Raw genomic sequence first — 25,716 nt, forward strand, 5'->3', positions numbered from 1 at the left:
CCATTTTCAGTCCACAAAGGAGAAACTGGCCACAAATATACAAAGGCTCCGAATTCTCGTTTTCTCTGCGAGCAGCAGGCCTGGTAACCCGATGACCTACACACATACCTCTGTAATTCCTTAGTTAAATAGACCCCTTCTAACTAATACTTCCCTCTTATTCAATAACATTCCATACCCTACGGTGGCATAACCAATCAACGACTCTAACCAGGCGACGTTAACACAACTTCTGGTTGCCTATCATGATGTGGACCCCAATCAAGATATCCTATGGATAAACTACGTGTAACAATGTCTGACTTTCATCACTCCCACAGTTAATAGGTAACACGATTTACCAAAGGTGGGATGTGCCCATTTGTACAATTACCGTAACCAAAGTATAAAAGGGTTCTAGGCTAGGTCTGACAGCTTGTTGACCAAAATTCTCTATTTCTATGAATCTATTATACCCTAGTTTTGCCTTTTGTAAAGAATGAAGGATTAACTCACCTAAAGACAAAGTTTCTAGGTTATTTAATAGGACTTAGATGCCGGACTGAGGAGATAAAGGGCTTTTGACGGGGCTGTTTACATTATACATTTCCTAAACTTGACGTCAATCAAACTTTTGTTTATGTTCTGTTGTGAATTTCTGCGTTTGCAACTTCGGGCATTCGAATATTGATTCTCATCAAATCTTCAGTTTTGTTGTATAACATGTGTATATGATTATATTGCACATTCAAGTATCATAATAATTATTACTATAATATTAAAAATATTTTTGTCCCGTTTAACACTATAAACAATATTCTTTGGGTCTTGATTTATAATTTCTAAGAAGCACTACATCATCCGTTTGGTTTCCTGATAATGATCAAAGGATAATGATGTAAGTTGTATACCACAATAAAACTAAAACAATCATTCAAAAAGCTTGTGAGAACATAACATCTGTTTGATGATGTTTTAGCTTCGTTTGATTTTGATATACTGTCTTTAAACCTATAGGATAATAGTTATAACAATGATAGTATGTGGGAAGCATCTATAGTAGGTAGATAGATAGGGCAGGGCACCAGCTACCTGTTGATATACTACCGCTAGAGTTATTGGGTCTTTTGACTAGTCAGACAGTAATACATTCTATGCCCCCCCCCCCCCCGCCCCGCGCTCTCTCTCTCTCTCTCTCTCTCTCTCTCTCTCTCTCTCTCTCTCTCTCTCTCTCTCTCTCTCTCTCTCTCTCATTACGACTTATTTTTCTATAGTTTATACCACGGTCCAGATAGACCTTGGTTTATACATACACCGAATAGTCTTGCCTATTCTTTCCACATTCTCCCCTGTCCTTATAGGCCTACACCTGACAGCACTGAGATTACTAAACAATTCTCCTTTGCTTAAGTGGTTAACTATTGCAATGTAATTGTTCAGTGGCTACCTTCCTCTTGGTAATGGTAGCGGAGACTAGCTATGATAGACAGCTCTTCTAAGAGAAGGCGACTCCAAAATAAAACCATTGTTCTCTAGACTTGGGTAGTGCCATGACTTCTGTACCATAGTCTTCCACAGTTCACTGTCTTGGGTTAGAGTTCTCTTACTTGAGGATACACTCGGACACTGTTCTATCTTGTTTTTCTTCCTCTTTTTGAAGTTTTTTTTTACAGTTTATATATGAAAGATCTATATTAATGTTGTTATTGTTCTTGAAATATTTTATTCTAATTGTTCATTACTTCTCTTATAGTATATTCCCTTTCCTCACTGGACTATTTTTCCTTGTTGGAGCCCTTGAGCTTATCGCATCCTGCTCTTCCATCTAAGGTTGTAGCTTAGCAATTTATAATAATAATAATAATAATAATAATAATAATAATAATAATAATAATAATAATAATATACGTATGGTATGTGGGCAAGAATTCTTAGGTCGATGATTGTTAATTTTAGTCATGGGTGATTTTGGAGCTTTCTGTATTAATTATCTATTGTTTTACTCTGTCGCGTCTTGAATATTGTTTTCCACCTAGTTCTTGACCAGCTACAGTGTGTCTTAAATTGTAGAGAGAAAAATAAAGATCGTGTGAGAGTAGTAGTAGCTTGGTCCCCTACACTCAAGCTACTATCGCTGCTGTAAGAGTTAGACATGCTGATGACCCATATAGACTATTCGAAATTAGTGTGAATCATGCAATAGGAGGAAGAACGTTTTGTTATGCTGCACCGAGACTCTTCAACGACCTTCCACTTGATGTCAAGAATAGCAAAAATGTGGCAGCTTTCAAGAAAATCCTGAAGACTTATCTCTTTGGAAAGTGTTATAATAGTGATCTGAAAACCATTAAACCTGAATAACTGAAAAGATAGAGCAAAATATTAACTGGAAAGAAATTATTTTCACATACCAAGGCCCGCCTGAACAGACTCTTAGTGTCTGATGGAGGGCGAGAAATAAACCCCTAAAAGTAAAAGTAAAAAAAAAGTAAGTAGTGGTGCCATACAGACCTTGGGTGGTGCAGTAAAGCCGTGTTTGCTAAGTGCGATCGCATTGTGAGCCGATGAAAACTACTTCATTTAGCATAATTATATCAGTTGTAAATGAAAAATGTCTGTAGGAAATAAAAGTGCTCATAAACCTTCAATATGATGAAAAGGGATATACAGTATTTATTTGACCCACGGGCAGATCTGAAACAGGAAAAGATAAAGGCTAAGAGTAGTGTGACATGTGAAGAGTGGTAGCCTACCATAACGTGTATTTTTTTCTAATTTAGAGGGTATTAAAGGTGATATTAAAAAAATAAGTGAATTCGTCTTAATTACATGGATATAATGCATTTAATATTAAAAGGGTGTAAGTTTAAGATATGTGCAATAACTCAAGTTATCAGAACCCGACGGCCAAATTATCTAAAGAGAATTACTACACGCGCAGCCATCGAATCATGTCGACACTAGAATAATTACATATGATTTCAAGTTACTGGAACCAAGATGTATGTCCACTATAGGTTCTAGAGTTTTTAAATATGAGGCTCCAAGACTATATATAACAAGCTCCCAATGGACATTCGAAATACTGAAGATATTGAGGTTTCCAAGAAGAAACTGAAAACTTTCTTGCTTTCTAGGTGTTTCGACAATTAACGCAGAATACGTTGTGTGATACTTTAATTACTTAAGGATGTATACGACAAACTAACCTTATAGGGTCCTGTAGGCCTAGTGCGTAAGATTTCCTGGCATGATAGAACCTGGTAAACAAGCCTTAAAGTAAATTTTAAAGGAAATTATTGTATTGAGGGGTGAAAACTGATCTTGATAAAAAAAAAAAAAAATTCAGAAAGAGTCAATTGGTGGATTCATGAACATTTTCTGTAAATCTAATTATTATACCAAAGAAATTTGAATTCTTGGATAATTTCGCGAAAGCAATTGAACGATTTGATGCTGCTGAGAGGGAGACCTTTCTGCTCCTAAAATGTGGAAGGTATTTTTTACGAATCAAGTTAAAAAAAAAAAAAAAGTGACTTGCTGGTTAAAAGGTTTTCTAAAACTTCAGTTAAATAAAAAAAAAAAAACAGGTTACTTATACAATTGTTGATACGAGGTATCCTTTCATGGTGGCTTAATGCTGTTCATGTTCCTGATGGGACCAGTAAAGATAGGTCAACGACCAAAGTAGATAGCATGGAGAAGATGCTGTGAGAAAATAGACTAAAACAACAACAAAAATCTAAAGTATTACATGTATGGTATGGTACGGTCAATGCATTAGTCGACAGGAACGGTTTTTTTTTTTTTTTTTTTTCCAATCCCTTAGCCCAAAGGAGACGATAAGTATGTTATTTCAGAAACTGGCCGAGAGTGGGAGGGATTTCTTACATAATTCTAAAATGCGATCTCAAGTTTCGAATAGCTATTCATGATGAAGGGGACAGATATACATGCATGTCATAGATCATGTGTTAAAAATTTTTTACCCTCAGAAATATGGTCATAATACTAAAGAATGTACAATGTTAAATATAGTAGAGTTTGTGGAAATTGTGTTCGTAATTGTAGGATATCTAGGTGCGCAGGGTTACATCTAACGAAATAATTTAATTTTGATTGTTTCTAATGTGTAAAATAAATGAGACAACATATAAAAAAAAAGATGCTGAATACAAAGGGAAATCTATGTGTTGAAAAGCTTTGGTATGGTAAAAAATATAGTAGTCTAGACTGTGGAGTAGCTGCAGATACTGATCAAGGACTCAAACGTATGTTTTACATTGCGCCAGTTGGAAATGGAACCGTTCAAATTAGAGTTTATAGATAGGACTCATTTAATATTGATATTCTGTGTAGCAATGATAATTACAGACGGTGCTGATTACCTTGCGGGTATGCTCATCGTCAAGTATTGTGATATAACTGATTTTGTAACTTACATCTAATGCATAATGCAACTCATTGAACTTTACGAATGTGCATGTGAAAATAGGAGAGAGTCTTACAGGGAAGGTACCCTTGATAAAGACTAGACCTGATAAAGCAAAAGACTAGATGTGCTCAAGTCTTTGCTATTTCATAAACTGTTCCAAAGTCTGATAATCTTTCGTATTCAGTTCTTCTTGGACTACTTACTTGATTGAAGGGCTATTTTTTTTTATCCTGTCACGCATGATAAACCTGTGGCCTACTGGACCTACAAGGTTTGTTTGTTGTGTACAGATTTAAGTATTTAAAGTATCGCCCAACGTATTCCGCGTTAATTGTTAATTCAAAATCATCAAAGCACTTAGATAAAAAGAAAGCCTTCAACCTTTGAAGGCCTTAATATCCTCAGTCGTTGTTTTATAATCTTTGGGGCCTCGCATTTGAAAGCTCTAGAACCTACAGTAGACATACATATTGACTCCAATAACTTGAAACAATATGTATCTATGCTTGTGTCGACACGATTCGTCAGCTGCATGGTATGTATCAATTCTCTTGGATTTCTTTAAACGCCCGGTTCTGATAACTTGATGAGTCTGCATATATCTTAAATGTTATTGCGGAGTTAATAGACAGGCAGTATTTTTTATCAATCCTACTCCTCTGTTTATTATGTTTTGAAATGTCTTAAGTTGCACTTTGGTTAGATTATAGTAGGCCTAAATGGAGTTACATTAATCAATTTGGAAATAACACAGTTTGTCACAAGTTTCTTTACAGACTATTGCTTCTCTACAAAAGTAATGTTTCCAAGGTAATATCCAGCGATTATTCCTACATTATTAATATGGGCACTGAGAAACAAATTACAGACAAATGATAGACCTAGGTCACGAATTCTACTAGCCATCAGGATTAGGTTGTAATTAGTATTCATTTGGATGTCATCCAAGATTCTTATTTTTTTTTCTAACCACCATAAACTTATTTTTATTTCCATTTAGCTTGTGTAATTACACTAACACTAGTAAGAAAGTGGTTTAAATTTTCAACGTTACCATTAATGTAATTTGTGGCGAAGTATAATTGTGTATCCTTCAAATATCTTAAATTTCAATTCATGTCTCTGGGTTGCTTTTGATAGACCTATAGATGCGAAATAAGATTGGGCTTAAGACTCTGGTTAATAGTTCACATATTTAGTAAGAGTTCGTTCACAGTAGTTTTTGTCTACCAATTAATTTTCAAACACTCAAAAGATTCATCTTCAATGTCAGTGAATTGTAAATCATTAAGTTCATGCACAACTGTCCACTACGTACTCCACCAATTGCTACTAAAAAGAGCGAATTTTTACTTATATTTTCGAAGCTCAGATTAAATTAAAGAATGTAATGTTATCGGTGAGCTAACTGATATGACAACAACGGGAATTTCGATATTTGGATAGGTGATACGTAATCACGAAGCGAAATAGCTTTATTGAACTATTAGAATAATATCAGCAGGAGCTAGAACCTTCAATTATTCGATCTAAGGTTGTATGTAGCAAGTCCTTACTTGATATCAGAAGGATCAATGATGTAAAGGCTTTCAAGAAGTTGAAGACTTTTTTTTTTTTTTTTTTTTTAAATACCAAGATAGCGTCGATTTGAAAATTAACATGGATTACGCTATATGATTATTTAGATACTTAAGAATGTATATTATTAACAATTTATTTTTTAGGTCCTGCAGTATACAAGGGCTTTCCGTGTAGCATTGGAGTCTGCAGCAATTAAGCAGAGTAAAGTACTTGAATCTTTGACACTAGTAATTAAAGCAAAGTGCAGATAAATTCTGATTATGTAGTATCAAATGAGTCTTAAGAGTGCAATTTCGTTATTTTTACTTTTTTCTTTTAGTTTGTTGCATATTGTTTTTCCAAATATAAGCGAGATCTAGACTCCAGTTTTCTTCCTTCTTTTCGATATCATGACGTCATTGGCAGGCCTCTAAAATTGACAAAAGTTAAGTTCCAAAATCAAATAATATATGGAAAATAAAATATAAGATATACAAAATCATAATAAATGATAACTTAAATTTGTTTTAACAACCGTTCATACTTCATAAATTTATAAAATGTTTATTACATTACAGAACATTATTGGAACATTATTGTCTGGTTCGTGACGTCAGGCACAAACCTAAACATTTCCCTTCACAGCGTCTGCTTCGTCGGGTAAGGACGTGCTCCTCTTCCTAGAAATTTTTATCCTGATTCATCTGTGAATTTATACAGTGCATTTGTTATATCCAAGTTCTAATTGATTCTTCATTTATTACAGATTCGACATACGGCAATATGCGTGCAAAGGTAAGTAAATGTTATGTGGATACTTTGTTTTTAAAATAAGCTTTTCTGGACATGGTGTACCGACGTGGTCCATGCTAAATAGGGATTGTGAATTTGTCTTTCGTAGGTGTTATTGGTTATTTGTTTTTTAATAGTTCTATTTACAGTATTACGCATTGTTTTACCGTTAGTGATTGTGTTTTTTATTTTTTATTTGCTTTTGAAATTTTATTAAATAGAACCAAACTATAGTGTATGGATAACGCAAGCTAAGTCCTAAACTGTTGTGAAGTAATCGTAAAGACTGAACTGGAATTAATTGTACCAACTAGTCAAAGTGTAAATATTAAACAGCTAAAGGAACGTAGGTCGACCGGCCACGTGTAGTTAACTAGGTTTAGTGCGCAGTAGGTCTAGTACGCAATTGGCTAGACCTAGGCGGGTAAGGTTCATGACTGTAGAAAGGGTCGTCAGTGTTTTAAAATTTTGCAACCGTAGTTATAACCTAATCAGGGATAAACGTTACCGCTATGTGGGCGTAAAATTCGTAATATAGTAGTCAATTCTAGTTGGATCTCCGTAACCGGAATTATAATTTACTGTATTGTAAATACCCTTTGCCTAAACTTTGGAACCTCGTTGTTCAATGTATCAAGCATGGAGCTTGTATAACCAGACTTTGATAATAAACGATGAGAAAGTTAGGTCAAGTTTATTGAAATGCGCATCGATATCTTGGATTCGATTGTCTGGAGATGTCAACATTCATGAAGGCCGCTTTGTCCAATTTACATGACAGATCTTTGAAAAATTCTTGTTATATATATATAGGTAATTTAATATAGGATGCTCCAATGTTCTTCTTGTTATATATATAGGTAATTTAATAAAGGATGCTCCAATGTTCTACAGAATTGGGTCAGAGTTTACGGAACCCAATGGGAATGTTTCGAAAAATTACTTACAACAAAGTAACACCTAAACTACCCTATAGAAGAAATAGGGGCATTCGTTAAAATTGTACTTTACAAACTACCCTTGTGTATTTGTCACTAACCATTGTTAGCCGTACATGAAAGGGAAGAATGCTTTACGCTGTTTCCAATGCTTTCTATTATATGTAACCGGTGCTGGCTTAGTATGTGGCCTATGAAATTCTATCTTTTAGTATGTCCTAACCTAGCAAGCCAGGTAGGCCACATGCTAAACGGAATAACAAAGGTAGAGTGCATACTAAACTGGCACCATGCAAGCACTTCCAGCTCAACTTTCAACTATTGTCTTCTACCCAACATGTTCCCACCATCCATCCACAACTCTCTTTATTATCTTTGTAATCTTGTCTAATTATTGTTCAAGCTTTCAGGGAAGGATTCCTGTAATGCACATCAATGTCCTCTCTTAGTCCATGCAATAACACTAGTCTGATTACTTTGCTATAGATATTTATTATTAGAAGTAGTATTCTTGCTCTTCTATCGGTCTTGACCCCTATACCCCTATCTTGATGGGCTATTTTTTTCTATATAAATACATTGCCTGATTTTCTAAACTTATGAACCTAAGTCCCCCCCCCCCCTGATTATTCGGGTCTAGGTCGAGGCTTCGCCTTTGCATCAGCGCGTTTTGTGGCTTTAGTTTTGTGTTCCTGATTTTCACTTTTCTTTTTCAACCACATTTGTTGTAGTATATTTACCATTTGTGCACAGTCTTTGTATGGTTGTTGAAGCTCTATTGCTTTTCTTTTATCTGTGGACAAAATATGAAGTGCTGAAAATCCTCTTCTATGTTACAAAACATTTTATATTTTTCCTTGGTGTCTTTTTTTTTTATAGTAAAGCCCAATGTGTTTGTCCTTGCACTGAATGATACAATTAACAAATGTATTGTCATATACTTCCTTGATTTCATTTTTCCAGTATTTATGCAAATATAGCATTACACTAAATTGAGCATTTAATCTCCTTGACCTGGTGCTCAATGCCCACTCCATTTCTGGTTACTATCTTCATTACTGCCCCCCCCCTCTTTCCCTTCTAGTTTTCTCCTGTCTACACATTTACAATAGTCTTGTTTGTTGTGCAATGTCTTGGTCTCAACTTGCCTCATGTCAGAAGTGGTTTGGGAGTTTATGGATATTACCGCCAGTGAAAGAATACAATAAATTAAGCTATACTTGAAAGCATTCGGTTGTATGTATATTACGCTGCTAAATTGTGCTCATTTAAATTTGAGTCATTTTCAATACTAAAGATCTCAGAGCTCAAATTTCTAGTTAACTGCCTTTATATTGGATCATCTATTAAGATTTTTGTCACAAAAGCAGGATACTGGAAGGGGGTTGGTGTGACGGTCTGAACGATCCCCGTCTCAGAAATATCCTTGATAATCTGCGCATGCACGAACATTACCGTTTGCCAGTGCATACGAGGTAGTTTTATTTTCCTGTAATGTTAGCGTGCGCAGCTCAACATTACCGCTTGCCAGTACATACGAGCTTGATGTCTTATTTTCATGCGAGCGAAGCGAGCTAATGATGCGAAAGAACAAATATACAATGTCAAGGAGAATTCTGTGTGAGACTGGGGGATCGTTCAGACCGTCGCACCGGGTTACAACGGGGAGAATAGCACAGTGAGGAAATAAAATTAGAAAGGGGGCAATTAAACTTGGAATTTTTGGAGATATGGATATGTACTCCAAATAGTATGATGTAACAATTACCTGGCTTTTTAACCAATTACGAGCTTCCAAATATTATTGCACCTTATCAGATCAGATTCAGGTTGAGGCTTTGCCATTGCAACAGCGTGTCTGGCTTTAGTTTTGTGTTCCTTATTTTCACCAGTTTTCTTTTCATCCACATTTGTAGTACATTTTTCTTATTTTCAATATTTTCTTCAATTTTTGTTTCACCCTCCCATGTCAGTCTCCAAGTAGCGTAATTTTCTATAAGTCTGCAGTTGATTATGATGAAAATGCTCGCCGTTCAGCGTATAGTATAACTATTGTTACTAATGAAAGTATAACATTACTGCTTGCCATTACATAGCTTGATGTTTTTCTATTTTGCAAGGAAGCGAGCCATGGCGGAGAAATAAAAACACTAGAATGTTTAGTGAATCGTAGAGAACTATAAAATTTTCAGCAGCCAATTGCATGAACCATGTGTTTCCATGTTTTCATTTTTTTTTTATTTATCATCTCGGATCATTAAATTGCTGCAAATCACTGGTTTAGTATTTGTCCCATAGGTTTTTGTTAGTATTTATCCCATAGGTTTTTGTTATATAAGAGGTCATATGTTTACTGAAAGTTACTAGTTTGTCAACTTTCAAACTAGTTTTCCTTGCTATGCTAATTTTGCATGTTCAGCCATTAAATTTAGCTGAAGTGTCTGACAAAAGCGGTTCATTGTGAAAAGTAATCCACCAAAATCATGTTTCTCTATGTAAAGAAATCCTGTAATGGGATGATCTTATAGAAAATCAATTTGCAAGTAGTGAGTACCTGTTGATGAAAGAGGGCCAGTGGGATTTGGATGTACCGTATTAGTTTGACAAGATTGTATCAACCTTAATGTATTAAATTGATTGTACACTTGCAGGTCTTAACATAAATTATATGGGTATATCCCTTGGTGCTTATAGACCTAGCTGCCTGTGATGTAGGTATCCACATTCGTGCAAGGCTGTTTGCATTGTTATAAATGTCGGTTGTTGACCCCCTTTAATTTATTTGAGTAATTTTATGACTGAGTGGCCTGTGGTCAGTCGAAGTGAAAGATAGTAATGTCTGGTACCGTAAGATAGTTTTTGCCTATACCAAGTGTTATTTTCCTAACGGTCTATACTAATATATTGCCACAAGAATGCTATTAAAGTCACGTGAGCACATATTTTCTTTGTAGATTACTAGATTTTCCCATCCCAGTAATTGAACCACTGTGGCGATACTTGTTAGTAGAGACAAGATAGTCTAGAAATATTAAATGGAATTAAGGTAAAGTCTTCTATTGTCTGGTGCAGTCACCCTACAGTGAGTTGCTCTATATGTTAGCTAGTTTTTCCTTATTGAAGGCTTTCCTCGTTCCCCAGCTCTGTATGAGTAGTTACTCATTTTGGTTGGTTAATGTCTTCCTTATAATAATTGTAAAATTAAGTTTACTCTGGTGTATCTAGCTTTTAAAAATAAGCGACGATTGTAAATTGTTATCTTTTCTTTCAGTGGAGAAAGAAGCGTATGCGCAGGCTTAAGCGTAAGCGCAGGAAGATGCGTGCAAGGTCAAAGTAGACTGTTCTCCCTTTATAGTGAGTATTTGTATTGTCATGTGGTGTTCTTAACACAGGTCTACACATGAAACTTGTAATATTGTAAAGTTAACTTTACTGCAGTACTATAAAAACTAATATTAAGTCTGAAATGTATCTAATGATGGAACCTCAATGAATTCGATTACCTACATTGCATTACTAGAAACCTTAATCTTAAATCAAGAGATGTATCTATTGATGAAACTTGATATAAATATTTCTGAAGTTGCCTGTAATGTTTACACATGAAACTTATATTTTCAAGATCATATTGCAATACTAGAAACCTTATATTTGAATAAAATGTCTACCTGAATCTAGTATTTTCAAGGCAACCTTAGTTGCATGACTAGAAACTTCCTTTTTGAAATCCGTAATGTATTTGCTCCATTAAAAACACGTGCATTTTCATAGTAATCTTGTTCCTAATCAATATTTTTTTTTTCAGGTAAGCTGCAGTCTGCCAACTGTGATGCTGCTGTACTTTTAAGGTTCACTCAATAAATGTGGGAGGTAAATCTGTTGTATATTTTTCCTTTGATCTACTTTTTTTTTTACCAATGAACATTAAAATATATGTATACAATATTTTACCTGTTTATGGCTTACATATTTAAAAAGTATCAGAAATTAATGACCTGGTGTCTGTTATAGAAGAGAATGTGTTGAATCTGTAGTCTGTAATAGAAAGTAACTGAAAAAATGAAAAAAGACAGATGGCTAACCTGTAATGCATATTTATCCTTGCCTTTTGTATATGATGAACTTTAAAATTAAAATTGTTAACTGAAGGTGCATTCCTAAGGCCTAGTGCCAGGCTTAATAGCCCATAGTAAAGTGCCTCAATTTCACAAGGGCAAGGCCTGGATAGCCCAAGATTTTCCCCACCCTGTTCTACCCTACCATTGCCTGAGAAAAAACTAGTGTAGAGCAATTGAAAGATTTGCCTCACAGGACTCTATCGATTTCTGCCCATTGTTGCTGTGGCTCGACAGTTTTAGGCCATCTCGATCATGTTGTGCACTAAATGTAAGAGGTGTACCTACAGGTCTTATTGCCTCTGCTTTCAGTACAGTATACACTTAACCCATGGTGTAAAATACCCTACACCCAGTATATATTTTATTACTTAAATAATGATACAAACCAGTTATTTAACTTACTAGTCCTATGCAGATACAAACAAGTGATGGGTGTTTACTGTCTAACAATTTAGCTATAACGCGAGCCCACAGGCTGTACCTCATGAACAGTCTCAATTGTTACTTTATCCTGCGAGGCGTTTTGTCGAAACTACGAAGAGAGCTTGCCCACATGTCGAGCAAGCTCTTGTTAGTATGATCATTCTCATGAGGAAAAACAGAAAATCTTGAATTGGACAGGTCCATGGACTGTTCAGAACCTTCCCTTCACCCCCCAAAGAATGGGACTTGGAGCTCATGTTGGTTAGCGTCCCCCTGGTGCTTAGAAGAAACTTTATTTCTATGCAGATACAAACTTCAAGTTATATAAATACGGTTACTTTAATTTTTTTCTCTCAGACAATCTAGGAAAAGATAGGATTGCATAATACTTTGGCTGAGTAACTAGTCTGGCGGGCCTGGCTGCTGTTGCAAGACAGTCTTCACTAGTTTAGTCATATTACGAGAATGAACTCCTTCGAGACCCCTGCATTTACCATGCACTCGTTTTAAGTACTGTTCTTGTGCCTTTCGTTTCCATATACAATGTCGCATAACTATCATTGTGGATTCAATTATGGCTAGTAAACCTAATATGCCTTCAATGACAGGCTGTGGTGGGTCCGAATGGCACCTTCAGGTAGATGTTGATCCACATTGTTTACCACTTTTTGAAGAGATTTTCAGTGGAATAACAGAGTACTAAAATGAAGTGGGCCAAGATATACCAGATGAGATCGCTCTCTTCTACAAGCAATGGTAAGAAACTTATTGCGAATTCTTTGTCAAACCTGGTTATCGTATTATGGATGCAGCTGCCACACTTTCCCTGATTCTTTTGAAGAGTTTACCTTATATAATTGATTATCCCGAGAAGACAATTCCCTTGGAGAGTAAATGTCTCCATGCTCCCATTCAAACGTGCCATTCCTCCTTCATGTACCCTTGGCTTTGATCTCTAGCGATGCCTGGACCAGAATAAGATCTTAAATGATCTTTTGGGCTTAAGTCAAAATTGTATAGTTGTAATGTTCCTGATGTCCCTTTGAATGAGATTGGCAACATGATTGATAGGCGTATCTCTCTTCATGTGCCAAGGTACTGAGTGAAGGACAAACCGCTGATCAATGACTATTGTGGACATTCTTATTTGGAGTAGCAGGTAGCTCAAGTCCAACTGATAACCGCCCAGTTTCCATAACTCGTCTAAAAGTTTTTGAACGTCTAAATAGGTTGACAAAGGTAATAGTCTGTCCCCTAGTTACAATCATCAATGCTGTACGGAAATTCCTAGATTGTTGTCAAATTTTGTTGATTGACCTTGATTTTTAGTGCTTAGTTTCAGCGTTAATCATGATGCCCTCGTTTTTCTTGGCATCGTTATTGAATTTATTGAGTAACATTGCATTGAGTTGGGGACCATATGGAGTACTGTATAGGAATGTAATATTTTGTTCCGCAGCGTAGTGTTCTTGTCCCATTACTTCTCTTACTATATACAAAATACATGTTTGGCCTAGAAAACAAGCTTTTTGCATATCCAGTGGATGCTACTCTTCGTCAATTACGTCGATTGACTGTAGACCTGGAGTTGCTGAATCCCTTCATAGAGATCTAGTCGAGGTTAGTGCATGGTGCAAATTATGGGTCAAGTTGAATCCTAGCAACTTGGTATGATTACAAGTGGCTCCTGAACATCCATATCTCGGCATTGATTGATTTACCTTTGACTTTGTTTTAGGTGTGATTCTCAACTGCAAATTTGCTTTTGAGAAACATTAGATCTGATCAATTGCACAAAAAACTTAACTTGAAAATCTTTTAAGGTTTTCTGTGATCACACTGAAGCTTTAATTCTTTCATTCTACCTTGTCTCGAGTATTGTTCTCCTGTCTGGTCTTCCGCTGCCGATTCTCATCTTAATGTGTTGGAAGGAACTTCTGGTCTATTAAATTTCTTATTCCTGTACCACTTATTAGGCTGGCACCGTTCAATTTTTCATTATACATCTTTCTTGAGATTCTTTATAATTCTGACCATCCTTTACAATCGGATATTTCCTTCTCCATCAGAGGATAATTGGGTAGTTGAATTGGTACAACTTCTAAAGTTCAAACTTGAAGAAAATGTTTGTTGAACAGGCTGACAATGAGTACTGTATAATTGGTTTTGATATTTTTGAAATATTTTATTTTTAATTTTCATTACTTAGGAAATAGTTTATTACCTTAACTCACTGGGCTATTCTTCCCTGTTAGAGCCCTTGGTCTTATAGCATCTTGTTTTTCCAGCCAAGGCTGTAGCTTGGTTAGTTATAATAATATAGGGGTAGTGGGATTGCTTTTGATCTGTCCGCAACCCCTAGACTCGGCAATGCCAAGCTATTCTCAAGAAGCAATCTTCTAAGCCTACAAGTGCTGAGAAATAATGACAAAACCCTCATTATTTCCTATAAGTCTGTATGCGCTGCTGTTCCAACACATGATGTGCCACCCGCCTATCCTATGCGTGAGGAATTTCCTCTGCGTTTTTGTCAGGCCAGTGTTAATGCCCGCCATGAGCTTGCTACTGTGTCTTGAGCCCTTTGATGAACGTCACACGAGGGAGAAGTTCTACATCGTCACTTCGTTATTTTAGTTTTCCCTGATTTTAGAAACCGGCTACATCTCAGTATCCGAGTCACAAGTTATGCTAATAACAACCCCATTGCTTGACCTGAACAACTGCACACTAGTTCGTTGCCTAATGATTGTAATTCTTCAAATATTATGAGTTCTTCGGACGAATGGAGATGTCTTTTTGACAATTCTTTCCAGGTGCTGGGAGTGGAAGGGCCCCAGGAATTTTTTCCCTTTTTTCCATAATTTACATCCCCTTCTGATGTAGGTGATGTTACTTTGGTTAAGTGTCGTAGGATAGGCCCAGGCAACCCGCAGAGAAATCCTCGCAAAAATAAATTTGATAATTCCACCTTGCAGTCTGCAGATGGAGCCGGAAACTTACTACGCGAGTTATCTGGATGCCTCCCATTAATTTTCCTCTTCCTATTCTTGCCACTATGAATGCTGTAAGGGGAACGATTGATGTCACTGGAAAAGTTTAAGAATCATGTTATAACTCTTAGCTGAACAACCACTTATCCCCAAAGTGGAACCCCCATTTGACCTTATCATAACTCCAGATAACCTCGGTGTGTAATCTGCCCCAGCTTATCTGATGTATCTCTGCAATTTAGTAAAATCATCTTTTCAGTCCTTTTTATGGCCTAAGTGAACTAAATGCGCAAACCTTTACAGACTATTCTATCATTTCAATAGAACAGCAGGTGCTCAAAATTCCTGCCCTTGGCCCTTTCTTGCCAAACATTTTTCCACTATTAACACTGATGTTGCTAACTTTGGACTGTCCAAAACAGGTGATAAATTATACAACCTCCTTTTCCATCTTATTTGGTTCTGAAGTGGCAAACAGTGGCTATGCCCACAATCGTTTAAGGGTTCCTGTCGTTCTGTCTGATTTTGTCAGATTCTGAACAGAGTCCAAGCATCCCAAGGCTAGTAGCACCAAAGTTGCCAAAAGAGGAGTGGAATGCAGACCTGGAACTTCTCACAGAGACTCCAGGAGAATCATAAGAATAACCTAAATCAACCACACTAAGTTCCACGAAACCCTGTTGCCTGTCGCTTCACTGCTGGAGACTCCAGGATCTCTGTAAGAAAGGCTTTTCTGGATTAACCTGGCTATGTGGGAAATCTGTGATTGGTGTCCTGGGCGGGGGTGGAGGGGGGGATTTCTCCACTCAGGCCTCTATTCTCTCTATTGCAGACCTATTTAGTATACCCGAGAAATTACATCGCTTTCAATCACTGTGGTTAAATGTTATCGCTTGACCCTGAGCCAGGTTTTCTAACTAAACTCGGTTGGTCTCCAAATGGGAGGTCACTCTCATTAGGAATTTTGAACATACTTATCCTCTGTGAGAACTCAGGTTCTCGGGGCCGTAGGAATAGTACCCTACGAACCAATGCATAGAGCCTTAGACATGGACCTTACCCCAAAGACTTTCTGCTTGCTTTGGCTTCAGCTAAGAGAGCAATTGAACTGATCTGGGAGAGATTTTTTTTCATATACAGTACTCTGGTCTGATTTGAGGCGTTATTTTCTTTTACTGTGATCTGACCTGAACATTTTTTTCATTGTACTGTGGTGTGATCTAAGTTTATTTTTTTTTACTTGGGTCTGATCAAACATTGAAAATCGTAAGGCATCCTGTTATTGGTCTAAAGAACAAAATCTTGACTACATATATAGTTGGATGAAAGATAATTTTTATAAAAAGCCAAATCACAAATCTTAGCAATTTGTACTTAGTGCCAATATATCCCTGTGTGTCGTAAGAGGCGACTAAAAGGGACGGGGTGAGGGAACTGGGAACCCCTTCTCATGTATCTTATTCCTGAGAGACATCAAAGAGGGAGCTGGTGGTTGAGTGAAGGTACGGTGAGGCTTTATTGCTGAGTGAATGTATTACAAGTAAAGAACAGGCAGTGGAATGAAGTAAGGAATTATCATCTAGGTTAATAAGGGTAAGGATTAGGTTGGGTAGGGAATGTTGGTCTTTTGTTAGTGTGTATGGGCCAGGTTGTGAGAATAATGTACAAGAGTGGAATGAATTAGTTTGGTGTGTAAAAGGAATTATGTAGTTGTCATGGGTGACGTAAATGGTAGAGTGGGTGCGGGGCAGCTGTTGGGTGTCATTACGAAATATGGCTTACCAGGTGAAAATGAGAATGGTGAGAGAGGGGTAGGTATATGTGTTGAGCAAGAGCTGATAATAAGTTGTAGGTTTTTCCAAACAAAAGATATGTATACATAGGTAAGAGCAGTAGAAAGAGCATTAATCGATTATTTGTTGATAACTAGAAGAATCTATGGAACATTGAAAGACATGTACTTTTTTATGGGTTTGGCGAACAGTATGTCTTATAATTTTTTGGTGGAAGGAACATTAGTTGTAGCAAAAGAGGTGGGTGTGGGTGCGCATTGTTACAGGAAGGTGGGGAAGGTTTTGAGTTAAAACCAGAGGTAAAAAGTGGGTGTCAAGAAAGATTGGAAATGGCATACGACTGAGTGAAAGTGAGTGGCACTGGTAATTTGGAGGAGTGGAAGTTTGTAAAAGAAAAATTTATTGGGATGCAAGTGATGTGTGTGGCAAGGAGAGTGTTAGAGGATGCATAGTAAAGGGGGGAGTGAAGATAAAAGTTGAAGAGAAAATGAGGACATTTGACGAATGGCTGCACAGCGAGTGTAGAGAATTAAGAAAGAAAAAATGTGGAAGTAAAACGTAAGGCAGCTGAGGCAAAGGGGTCGGCTAACTCAGTGGGGTGAGGGATTGGGTCATTTGTATGAAGAGAATAAGTAGTAATTTTGGAATGAATTGAAGAGGAAGGAAAGGTGGTTTGAGAATTGAAGACGGTGAAAGATGGAAATGGAAGGTTGGTAAAAGGAGAGGAGGCAAGGAAAAGGTGGGCAGAATATTTTGAAAGTTTACTGAATGTTGAGGATAATAGGGAGGCAGATATAGCTGTTGCAGTTGTTGGTGTGTCAGTGATGGGAGAGGAAAATGAGAGAGATTACAAGAGAGGAAGTGAGGAGGGCACTAGATGAAACGAGAGTAGGAAAAGCACCTGGTATGAATGGTGTAAGGACAGAGATGTTCAAGGAAGGAGTGTGACTGTATTTGAATGGTTGGCGAGATTGTTTAATTTATGTTTGTGTTGTCGATGGTACCAGTAGACTGGGTGTGTGCGTGTATTGCACCACTATATAAAGGCAAGGGAGATTTGTATTAGTGGTGTAATTCAAGGGGTATTAGTTTGTTGAGTGTGGTTGGAACTTACTGGAAGAGTAATTAATAGAATTATGAATAAAAAGAGAATGCAATCTTAGAAGTACAGGGTGGTTTTTAGAAGAGTTTTTGGGGTGTATGAATCAGATTTTTATAGTTAGGCAGATATGCGATAAATATTTAGCCAAAGGCAAGGTGGTGTATGTTGCGTTTATGGATGTGGAGAAAGGGTATGATAGAGTTGATTGGGAAGCAATGTGGAATGTGATGAGGTTATATAGAAATTGTGGAAGATTGGTGCAAGCAGTAATGGAGTTTCTACATAGGTAGTAAGGCATGTGTTAGGATACTACCACCCTCCATCCATGACTTCAACAAGGCCCTGCAGTGCATGAAGCCCGGCAAAGCCCCAGGGCCAGACAACATCCCGTTGGAGCTCCTCACTCACGGTGGCCCCGGTTTGAGGAACCGTTTGATGCTCCTTATACTGAAAATATGGGAGACCAAGACCCTCCCAAGTGACTTCCGCGATGCAAACATCGTTACCATCTTCAAGAAGGGAGACGGGGAGAACTGTAACAACTACCGGGGAATATCACTACTAAGCATCGCGAGTAAGATTTTCGCTCGGATTCTCCTTGACCGCCTCCTTATTCTCGCAGAAGACGTCCTGCCAGAGTCCCAGTGCGGCTTTCGACCTTCCCGCGGGACCATAGACATGATCTTCTGTGCTCGACAACTACGAGAGAAGAGCCTCGAACAACAACAGCCCATAATGTTCATCTTCTGGGATTTGAAAAAGGCCTTCGACAAAGTACCTCGACCTGCCATGTGGGCTTTCCTCAAAAGATATGGCTGCCCACCCGATTTTGTCAAGCTGGTGCGTGCCCTCCATGACGGAATGGTTGGGAGAGTCTGCCACCAGAACTTTCTTTCAGACCCATTCCCCATCAATGGCGGCCTGAAGCAGGGCTGTGTTCTGGCCCCAACGTGTTTCTCGCTATACACCGCAGCAATGCTCAACGAGATTCCCCCAGACACACCCTCAGTTGACCTACGTTTCCGCTTGGAAGGAGGCGCTTTCAACCTCGCCAGACTCCGCGCCAGAACCAAGACCACCTTGTGTGCAGTGCGAGAACTGCAGTATGCTGATGACACTGCCACCCCAGGTCAGACGGCAGAGAACCTGCAGTCTTTAGCTGATGCATACAACTCTGCCTACGAACGTTTTGGGATGCAAGTCAACACAGATAAAACCAAGACCCTCGTCCAACATCCACCAGGACTGATGCTCCCAAACTTCAATACCACAATGAATGACCAACCGTTAGAACAGGTGGACCAGTTCTCCTACCTAGGGAACATCCTAACATCAGCTCCCACAAGCAAAAAGGACGTGGAGAACAGGATCAGGGCAGCCCACTCCGCCTTTGGCCGACTCATCTGCCGCGTATTTAACAACCACGCACTGACAATGACCACCAAAATAATGGTGTTCAGGGCAGTAGTCCTCTCCACGCTCCTGTATGCATGTGAAACATGGACGCTATATAGAAACGATATTAAAAACCTAGAACGCTTCCAACAAATGAAACTAAGGCAGATCTTGAAAATCCCCTGGGAGAGCCACACCACCAACATTGAAGTCTTAGAATGTGCCTCGCTGACCAGCGTGGAGGCCACCATCATCCACCACCGCCTCCGCTGGATAGGACACGTGCATAGGATGGATCCATCTAGGCTCCCAAAGAAAATATTCTACGGAGAACTGACCCAGGGCACCAGACCACGAGGAGCCCCGAAAATGCGCTATGAAGATCAACTAAAGCGCATCCTGGCTCTAACTGACATCGATCCTTCCTCATGGGAAGAAACAGCCAGGGACAGGAAAACCTGGAGAAGTACAGTACACCGTGGCACCGTGGACTTCGAGGAGAGGGGGAGACAAAATGAGGAGGCTAGGAGGAGAAGGAGAGAGCGATTAGAACAGCCCCGCCCACCACCTACCCTCCCTTGTGAACACTGTCCGCGACTCTTCCACCACAGACTAGGACTTAACAGCCACATCAGACATAAGCACCCACCCCATAGATAGGAGGCTGATGACTAACGACAGAACCCAATACTTGGACACGAGTGGGCGCCGACGAGGATAAGAAATGAAGTGATCAAGTGGTTCCCAGTGAGAGTGTGTCTGAGACAGTGATGTGTGATGTTGCCATGGTTGTTCAATTTGTTTGTTGATGATGTCGTGAGGTGAATGCTTGTGTGCTTGGTCGAGGAACGTAACTGATAGATGAGAAAGAGCATGAATGAGAGGTAAATTAGTTGTTGTTTGCGGATGATACTTTACTGTTTACAGACTCGGAGGAGAAGCTAGGTCGATCAGGGGCAGTTTGGAAGTGTATGTGAGAGAAGGAAGTTGAGAGTTGATATGGGTAAGAGTAAGGTTAAGAAATACACGAGAAGGGAGGTTGGTGCGAGGTTGAATGAAGTAACTTTACTTGAAGTAGATCAAGTTTAAGTACTTGCAATAAATAGTGGTGGAGTACGTCAGCGTGAATAAAGGATGTAAAGGGTGGGGGACAGTGAAGGGAGTGGTAAAGATTAGAGGGTTAGGCATGAATGTAAAGAGAGTTCTGTATGAGAAAGTGATTGTACCAACTGTGATGTATGGATCAGAGTTGTGGGGAATGAAAGTGACAGAGCCAGAAATTGAATGTGTTTCAGATGAAGTGTCTAAGGAGTATGGCTGGTGTATCATGATTAGATAGGGTTAGGAACGAAGTAGTAAGGGTAAGAACGGGTGAAATGAATGATTTAGCAGCTAGAGTGGATAAGAATGTGTTGAGGTGGTTTGTGGATGTCTGCTAAAGAAGGTTATAAATGCAAGAATTGGGGGAAAAAATACATGAAGGCCAAGGTTTGGATGGATGGATGGAGTGAAGAAAGCTCTGGGTGATAGGAGGATATATGTGAGAGAGGTAAGAGAGCATGCTAGAAATAGGAATGGCGAGCGATTGTGACGCAGTTCCGGTAGGCCCTGCTTCTTCCTCCAGTCTCCTTGGTGACAGCGGAGATAGTCGCAGTAGGGGATTCAACGTAAGAAACTTCGTATGTGGTAGATAACTGCGGAGGGTGAGCTGTGGCACCCTAGCAGTACCAGCCAAACTCTGCTGAGAGGAGCGGAGACAGGAAATGTCCCCTTTTGTTCCTTTGTTTGATGTCGGCTCCCCTCCCAAAAAAAATGGGGGAAGTGCCTTGGTAAATAGGTAGATTAGGAAGTGGATTATCTGCTTGATGATTGCTGTAGGCTACTTTATTGAGTGATATTCAAGTACTGTACTGTATAATTTTTTTTATTTTGTATTTGCATTCTAAGTGTGTATGCACCATCTTTATTACAGTTCGAAATGGCAGTCATTGATGATCCTTTTTTTTTCTTGTGCATCAGCTTTTTCTTTTGGCAGAAAAACTGCCAGTAGTTTAACAAGGAACTAAAGGACTGAAGGTAAGGTTTGGTTTTATCTACTTGTTTTCTGTACTTGAAGATTATTCAAATGACCTGTTGTCTTTTTTCTTATTTCTTTTTTGGGCTCAAGCCATGTCGTCCTGATGGAAGTTCCTTAAAGGCAGCTTCCTAGGGTATATTACAACTACGGCGATATTCCCAGAGAATTTACCTTAAGGTACCCAGAATTCTAACTCCTGGAGCGAGTATCCCTAAAAAAGACCTTAGGGATATCGTAAATATCAGTGGACGTATTCTTGACACGCCTCATAGCAATCTATACCCCGAACAGAGTTAACACTTCGTAGGGGTCAAATGGCAAGAAAACGAAAACGATAAGAAAGGGGGGAGCCGTTCGTAAGGCATCCCTCCTCCCCGTTTCGAAAGCGTGCCCTGCGCCGCTCGCGGCGCCATCTGTATTCCTCTTTGCGTAGCTATACGACTCGGTGTTTTTCCCTGTACTACTACCAAAATCTTGGATTTTCTCGTTGATAATGCTTTCTCCAACTTCTTCTGCCTCGGATAAGTTGAGTACTATTTCTTTTATGTATAAATGTAGGCTCTTGTTTAAAATTAAAGTAATTAAAAGAGTTATCTTTGATACAAGAGCTGTTGCCTGCTGGAGGCATCATGGATGCTGTCGCTCGCTAGAATAGGATTTATTTGTTAGCAAGAGCGACGTTCCCAGCCCCTTTGCGCTTTAATAATTAGCTACTTAGCTTATTTAGGAATTCTGTTATGATGCGATAGTAGTGTGCCTGGCGAAAGTTTTGCCTAGGCTGACCAACACTAGTCTTCGTAGGCTAGCTGTTGGCCCATGTACTTCCTGCATGATAATTAGTCTTCCAAGTGTGATTTTTTATTGCTTTAAGCGTTAGGCAACGTTATACATATAAGCCCTTTTCGAGTACTTTCCAAGATAGTATTGGTGTGAGTTTCGGTGAATTAGGTAATCGATTCTCTTAGTGCCTAGGCTAGGTTGTCTTAGGTCATTATAATATTATCTGTTTCCCCGTTTGCTCCCTTCTCTTCGGGGAAGGGGCAAACCCTTTCCCTCTGTTTAAGCCTTAGGCTTAACTCTAGTGGTTTGTTTGAATTAAATTTCAAATATATCTATGCTGGAGTAGTACTGTACCTTCCTGTTCCAACTGAATTGGTTCAGAGGGGGACAGTACAGCAGTGTATTAGTCTGAGTCCGGGTTGGTCTAGCATGGGGCAGAGTCTCCCTTGCTGGCTGACACGGGCATAAGGGGTTTATCCCCCTTGGATCACCTTGTTGGGTTCCAGTAGTGATCCCTTCGCTCGGTGACCCCTCAGACTTGTCCTCTTTGCCGTTCTGGATTCGGGATATGTTCCCTTTTCTGGAATAGCAATTCCTTCCTTGCCTTGGTTTTAGGGAGGCAGCCAGTAGTGCCGGCCTCCCTCTCGGGTTTTTCTCTGGCTGAGATGAGCTCTCTTAGTTGGGAATGACCCTTAACCAAGGCAAGGTTGGATAGGACCCTCTGTCCTTCCCTTCTATTTTTCCCGTTTCCTTTGTGTCAGTCGTCCGCATCCGTACCTAGCCTAGGTTAGGATGGGGAACTGACGTGGTCCCCTGTCGGCCGGCAGAGTGTGCCGACCGGCAGAGACCCTTTCTTTTGAGTGCTGCCCGGTCCTTTCTTGGTCCCTCCACCGCTGCCGTCTGTAGATTCAGTAAGCAGCGGTTAGGAAGCCTGACTTAGTGTCTCCCCTTCCTCTCGGCACTCTTTCGGGTGCCGGGCACAGAGGCTCATAGCCTCTTAGCCCGGCACTCATTCTGTTGTCTTCTTATGTGTTGTCCTTGCCGTCTGCTGGCCGCCGGTGGGGGGGGGGGTGTTCTCCAGTTCTCTTGCTGTCGGTCGGCGGTGGTTATATACCTTTGCCGGCTGGTCTCTTGCTCATCTGCCGGCCACTATGAGTGGCGGCCGGCAGCCGAGCGCTACCTGGTGTGGAGGCCAGCCGGCAGGGTTTGCTTACCGCTGCCGGCCGGCCTGCTACACTGCCCGGTTAGCCGGCCACTAAGAGTGATGGCCGGCAACACAGTGCTAACCGGGTGGCTGCGGACCGGCAACCACTGCCGGCCGGTTCAGGCATGGGATCTGGAGTTCTCCCCAATAGGGGTGATCTGAAGTTGTGTACTTGAGATCTACCTTTTGAAAAACGAGGGGGGGGGTACTGACCGGCAATAGCCGGCCGGCACACCACCCTCAGGTACTGTATCAGTTCTTTCTTGAGTGGTGTATTCAACCAAGGGAGACCATGATATAGTAGGTTACAACACTGTCTTTTCTAACTTACTTGTGTTACTTTGTGCAATCACTTGGTGTCGCCTTACAAGGATAAAAAGAGAATTCTTTTCATCCCTGGCCAGAATGGTAAAATTTTACCTTAGGTGTGAGCTACACCTAATTTCCTTGGGAAATATGATCTCTGGTTATTCTAGTAAAGACTAACTACGTGACTTTGGCTGGTGGGCTTCCACAGGTGATTGTGTGGGTTTCACAAGTAGGTGTCTTTCCCTTATTCTTTGTGAATACTCATATTTACGTGTGAATTGAAATTCACTTGATATTCATGGAAATTTTCTTCTTTTACAGGAGGAGCATCCGAAGTGTGATAGTGTCTTCTGCAATGTCCGCAGCAAGAACTTTTGCGGACATGTCTCGTGTAGGAGGCACGCGGCTTGCGCAGCCTCCAATGATGACCATCGCTACTGGGATCCGCAGGTATGTGCAGTATGTACTAACCTGCTATCAGAGGCTTTTGAATCCCCTAGGTCGGCGGAGTCAAGGGATGCAGCGAGGGAGAAGCTCCGCTTATGGGTAAGGGGTTTTCAGAAGAACACCACTGGACCTTATCTTCCTAATGAGAAGATGAGGGCATACCTTTTTCCCAAAGCTTCCACTGACGATGTTGTCCCCCAGCCTCGGCCGGAGATCCCTCTCGTCCAGATCCCAGTGGAGGAGGATGTTGCTGATGCCATGCAGGACATCCAGTTGGATGACAAGATGTCTGACTTGTCCGATCGTGCGGAACAGGATCTCCTCGCAGAGGGTGAGGAGGAGGATCAAGATCCTATTGCCGTGGAGGAAGAGGTTCCCGTACCTTCAGACGTTCCGGTTCAGATCCCTGAACCTATCCCCTCTACCTCGTCCGCTCTTCCAGCAGAGCTGGGACAGGCTCTCTCTTCCATCGTTGGTATGATCCAACAGATGCAGAGGGAGAATAATCAGAAGGCCGCTACTTTGGAGCTCCAGATGCAGAAGATCACAGCATCACGTGGACCTCCAAAGAAGCTCAACGTGAAGGACCTTCCTCTGTGCTCGGATGCCAACCCGTGGAGATATGCCGAGCACATGCCGATGACGATCGGGAAGATCGTCATGTCGGAGAAACTGGGCTCAGTTCCCCTTGAGGAGGTGGAATTCTGGCCCAGTAGAGGGGCCTACCCGGACTGTTATGTCCGTCTGAAGAAGGAGCCGGCCTCGAAGGAGGATACGGAACCGAAAGAGGTGATCATCCTGGATCACTCCAAGGCTCAAGCTACCCTAACAGCTGCATTGAAGGAGAGGGGGTTCTCAAACTCTAAAGTTGCTGCTCTGAGTAAGAAGCACCCCTCCTTTGTATCCTCCCCGGCTAGGGCCTTCCCCTTTATGCAGAAAGGGTTCGCGGCCGTCTTGAAGGCGGTTGAAGCTGGCAAACCGTGTCCATCTCTGGAGGAATGCAAACCACTGTCGTTGGCCTTGCCGCTGGATAATAAGGACTGGAAGGAGGTGCACCTCACTTTCTCGGTTGGGAAGTTGGACGCCGACATTGCAGGTCAGCAGTTCGGCGAAAACCTTCCCAAGTTGTCGGAATTCCTCCTACGGAGGGAATTGGACACAAAGGAGCGCCTGGCAGCCTCGATGTCTCTCCAGACCAACATGGAGACAATGGCTAGCGACCCCAAGATGCCTGAGATGTTCATGGTAATGGCCAAGATCCATCTGGCCACGGTGACTAAGGACCTCTATTGCTTTGTCAAAGCGAGGAGGGCCTGTAGAGAGTTTGTTTTCGCCTCGGCCACAGTGAGGCATGAACCCAAGAGGCTCATTTCA

General features: G+C 40.3%; 2 protein-coding genes and 1 long non-coding RNA gene across 3 annotated transcripts in view; 2 read left to right on the forward strand and 1 right to left on the reverse strand.

The window, feature by feature from the left end:
• Positions 1-636, reverse strand: part of LOC137634184 (transcription initiation factor TFIID subunit 5-like) — a 74,593-nt gene extending 73,957 nt beyond the window's left edge. The window contains exon 1 of the mRNA XM_068366455.1: positions 496-636. The gene's annotated coding sequence lies outside the window, so the exon portion shown is untranslated. The remainder of the gene's footprint in view (positions 1-495) is intronic.
• Positions 1-25,716, forward strand: part of Taf5 (TATA-box binding protein associated factor 5) — a 570,605-nt gene that overhangs the window by 198,034 nt on the left and 346,855 nt on the right. The gene's annotated exons all lie outside the window — the stretch shown is intronic.
• LOC137634136 (uncharacterized) lies at positions 6,565-11,579 on the forward strand. The gene is made up of 4 exons (XR_011042457.1): positions 6,565-6,634; positions 6,741-6,769; positions 10,976-11,058; positions 11,510-11,579. It is a non-coding gene; the product is annotated as an uncharacterized lncRNA (long non-coding RNA).

This window comes from Palaemon carinicauda, chromosome 44 (genome assembly GCF_036898095.1).
Source record: "Palaemon carinicauda isolate YSFRI2023 chromosome 44, ASM3689809v2, whole genome shotgun sequence".
Taxonomy (NCBI): Eukaryota; Metazoa; Arthropoda; class Malacostraca; order Decapoda; family Palaemonidae; genus Palaemon; species Palaemon carinicauda.